Raw genomic sequence first — 4,904 nt, forward strand, 5'->3', positions numbered from 1 at the left:
AATGATTGCCATTCTAACTGGTGTGAGATGGTATCTCATTGTGGTTTTGATTTGCATCTCTCTGATGGCCAGGGATGATGAGCATTTTTTCATGTGTCTGTTGACTGTATGAATGTCTTCTTTTGAGAAATGTCTGTTCATATCCTTTGCCCACTTTTTGATGGAGTTGTTTGTTTTTTTCTTGTAAATTTGTTTGAGTTCTTTGTAGATTCTGGATATTAGCCCTTTGTCAGATGAGTAGATTGCAAAAATTTTCTCGCATTCTGTAGGCTGGCTGTTCACTCTGATGGTAGTTTCTTTTGCTGTGCAGAAGCTCTTTAGTTTAATTAGATCCCATTTGTCAATTTTTGCTTTTGCTGCCATTGCTTTTGGTGTTTTAGACATGAAGTCCTTGCCCATGCCTATGTCCTGAATGGTACTACCTAGATTTTCTTCTAGGGTTTTTATGGTATTAGGTCTAACATTTAAGTCTCTAATCCATCTTGAAATAATTTTCTTATAAGGAGTAAGGAAAGGATCCAGTTTCAGCTTTCTACTTACGGCTAGCCAATTTTCCCAGCACCATTTATTAAATAGGGAATCCTTTCCCCATTTCTTGTTTCTCTCAGGTGTGTCAAAGATCAGATGGCTGTAGATGTGTGGTATTATTTCTGAGGACTCTGTTCTGTTCCATTGGTCTATATCTCTGTTTTGGTACCAGTACCATGCTGTTTTGGTTACTGTAGCCTTGTAGTATAGTTTGAAGTCAGGTAGCGTGATGCCTCCAACTTTGTTCTTATGACTTAGGATTGTCTTGGCAATGCGGGCTCTTTTTTGGTTCCATATGAACTTTAAAGCAGTTTTTTCCAATTCTGTGAAGAAAGTCATTGGTAGCTTGATGGGGATGGCATTGAATCTATAAATTACCTTGGGCAGTATGGCCATTTTCACGATATTGATTCTTCCTATCCATGAGCATGGTATGTTCTTCCATTTGTTAGTGTCCTCTTTTATTTCACTGAGCAATGGTTTGTAGTTCTCCTTGAAGAGGTCCTTACATCCCTTGTAAGTTGGATTCCTAGGTATTTTATTCTCTTTGAAGCAATTGTGAATGGAAGTTCATTCCTGATTTGGCTCTCTGCTTGTCTGTTACTGGTGTATAAGAATGCTTGTGATTTTTGCACATTAATTTTGTATCCTGAGACTTTGCTGAAGTTGCTTATCAGCTTAAGGAGATTTTGGGCTGAGACGATGGGGTTTTCTAAATATACAATCATGTCATCTGCAAACAGGGACAATTTGACTTCTTCTTTTCCTAACTGGATACCCTTGATTTCTTTCTCTTGCCTGATTGCCCTAGCCAGAACTTCCAACACTATGTTGAATAGGAGTGGTGAGAGAGGGCATCCTGTCTTGTGCCAGTTTTCAAAGGGAATTTTTCCAGTTTTTGCCCATTCAGTATGATATTAGCTGTGGGTTTGTCATAAATAGCTCTTATTATTTTGAGGTAATTCCATCAATACCGAATTTATTGAGCGTTTTTAGCATGAAGGGCTGTTGAATTTTGTCAAAAGCCTTTTCTGCATCTATTGAGATAATCATGTGGTTCTTGTCTTTGCTTCTGTTATATGCTGGATTACGTTATTGATTTGCGAATGTTGAACCAGCCTTGTATCCCAGGGATGAAGCCCACTTGATCATGGTGGATAAGCTTTTTGATATGCTGCTGAATCTGGTTTGCTAGTATTTTACTGAGGATTTTTGCATCGATGTTCATCAGGGATATTGGTCTAAAATTTTCTTTTTTTGTTGTGTCTCTGCCAGGCTTTGGTATCAGGATGATGTTGGCCTCATAAAATGAGTTAGGGAGCATTCCCTCTTTTTCTATTGATTGGAATAGTTTCAGAAGGAATGGCACCAGCTCCTCCTTGTACCTCTGGTAGAATTCAGCTGTGAATCCATCTGGTCCTGGACTTTTTTTGGTTGGTAGGCTATTAATTATTGCCTCAATTCAGAGCCTGCTATTGGTCTATTGAGGGATTCAACTTCTTCCTGGTTTAGCCTTGGAAGAGTGTAAGTGTCCAGGAAATTATCCATTTCTTCTAGATTTTCTAGTTGATTTGCGTAGAGGTGTTTATAGTATTCTCTGATGGTAGTTTGTACTTCTGTGGGGTCCATGGTGATATCCCCTTTATCATTTTTTATTGTATCTATTTGATTCTTCTCTCTTTTCTTCTTTATTAGTCTTGCTAGCAGTCTGTCAATTTTGTTGATTTTTTCAAAAAACCATTCCTGGATTCATTGATTTTTTGAGGGTTTTTTGTGTCTCTATCTCCTTCAGTTCTGCTCTGATCTTAGTTATTTCTTGCCTTCTGCTAGCTTTTGAATGTGTTTGCTCTTGCTTCTCTAGTTCTTTTAATTGTGATGTTAGAGTGTCCATTTTAGATCTTTCCAGCTTTCTCTTGTGGGCATTTAGTGCTATAAATTTCCCTCTACACGTTGCTTTAAATGTGTCCCAGAGATTCTGGTATGTTGTATCTTTGTTCTCATTGGTTTCAAAGAACATCTTTTTTTCTGCCTTCATTTCGTTATGTACCCAGTAGTCATTCAGGAGCAGGTTGTTCAGTTTCCATGTAGTTGAGCGGTTTTGATTGAGTTTCTTAGTCCTGAGTTCTAGTTTGATTGCACTGTGGTCTGAGAGACAGTTTGTTATAATTTCTGTTCTTTTACATTTGCTAAGGAGTGCTTTACTTCCAATTATGTGGTCAATTTTGGAATAAGTGCGGTGTGGTGCTGAGAAGATTGTATATTCTGTTGATTTGGGGTGGAGAGTTCTATAGATGTCTATTAGGTCTGCTTGGTGCAGAGATGAGTTCAATTCCTGGATATCCTTGTTAACTTTCTGTCTCGTTGATCTGTCTAATGTTGACAGTGGAGTGTTGAAATCTCCCATTATTATTGTATGGGAGTCTAAGTCTCTTTGTAAGTCTCTAAGGACTTGCTTTATGAATTTGGGTGCTCCTGTATTGGGTGCATATATATTTAGGATACTTAGCTCTTCCTGTTGAATTGATCCCTTTATCATTATGTAATGGCCTTCTTTGTCTCTTTTGATCTTTGATGGTTTAAAGTCTATTTTATCAGAGACTAGGATTGCAACCCCTGCTTTTTTTTGTTCTCCATTTGCTTGGCAGATCTTCCTCCATCCCTTTATTTTGAGCCTATGTATGTCTCTGCATGTGAGATGGGTCTCCTGAATACAGCAGACTGATGGGTCTTGACTCTTTATCCAGTTTGCCAGTCTGTGTCTTTTCATTGGAGCATTTAGTCCATTAACATTTAAGGTTAATATTGCTATGTGTGAACTTGATCCTGCCATTATGATATTAACTGGTGATTTTGCTCATTAGTTGATGCAGTTTCTTCCTAGCCTCGATGGTCTTTACATTTTGGCATGTTTTTGCAATGGCTGGTACCGGCTGTTCCTTTCCATGTTTAGGGCTTCCTTCAGGGTCTCTTGTAAGGCAGGCCTGGTGTGACAAAATCTCTAAGCATTTGCTTATCTGTAAAGGATTTTATTTCTCCTTCACTGATGAAACTTAGTTTGGCTGGATATGAAATTCTGGTTTAAAATTCTTTTCTTTAAGAATGTTGAATATTGGCCCCCACTCTCTTCTGGCTTGTAGAGTTTCTGCCGAGAGGTCTGCTGTTAGTCTGATGGGCTTCCCTTTGTGGGTAACCCGACCTTTCTCTCTGGCTGCCCTTAAGATTTTTTCCTTCATTTCAACTTTGGTGAATCTGGCAATTATGTGTCTTGGAGTTGCTCTTCTGGAGGAGTATCTTTGTGGCGTTCTCTGTATTTCCTGAATTTGAATGTTGGCCTGCCCTACTAGGTTGGGGAAGTTCTCCTGGATGATATCCTGAAGAGTGTTTTCCAACTTGGTTCCATTTTCCCCCTCACTTTCAGGCACCCCAATCAGACGTAGATTTGGTCTTTTTACATAATCCCATACTTCTTGCAGGCTTTGTTCATTTCTTTTTCTTCTTTTTTCTTTTGGTTTCTCTTCTCGCTTCATTTCATTCATTTGATCCTCAATCGCTGATACTCTTTCTTCCAGTTGATCGAGTCGGTTACTGAAGCTTGTGGATTTGTCGCATATTTCTCGTGTCATGGTTTTCATCTCTGTCATTTCATTTATGACCTTCTCTGCATTAATTATTCTAGCTATCAATTCTTCCACTCTTTTTTCAAGATTTTCAGTTTCTTTGCACTGGGTACGTAATTCCTCCTTTAGCTCTGAGAAGTTTGATGGACTGAAGCCTTCTTCTCTCATCTCGTCAAAGTCATTCTCTGACCAGCTTTGATCCGTTGCTGGTGATGAGCTGTGCTCCTTTGCAGGGGGAGATGCACTCTTATTTTTTGAATTACCAGCTTTTCTGCTTCTTCCCCATCTTTGTGCTTCTGCTTCTTCCCCATCTTTGTGGTTTTATCTGCCTCTCGTCTTTGATGATGGTGACGTACTGATGGGGTTTTGGTATAGGTGTTCTTCCTGTTTGATAGTTTTCATTCTAATAGTCAGGACCCTCAGCTGTAGGTCTGTTGGAGATTGCTTGAGGTCCACTCCAGACCCTGTTTGCCTGGGTATCAGCAGCAGAGGTTGCAGAAGATAGAATATTGCTGAACAGCGAGTGTACCTGTCTGATTCTTACTTTGGAAGCTTCCTCTCAGGGGTGTACTCTACCCTGTGAGGTGTGGGATGTCAGACTGCCCCTAGTGGGGGATGTCTCCCAGTTAGGCTACTCAGGGGTCAGGGACCCACTTGAGCAGGCAGTCTGTCCGTTCTCAGATCTCAACCTCCGTGTTGGGAGATCCACTGCTCTCTTCAAAGCTGTCAGACAGAGTCGTTCGGGTCTGCACAGGCCTC

Source organism: Trachypithecus francoisi, unplaced genomic scaffold (assembly GCF_009764315.1).
Source record: "Trachypithecus francoisi isolate TF-2019V2 unplaced genomic scaffold, Tfra_2.0 Lachesis_group15, whole genome shotgun sequence".
Classification (NCBI taxonomy): Eukaryota; Metazoa; Chordata; class Mammalia; order Primates; family Cercopithecidae; genus Trachypithecus; species Trachypithecus francoisi.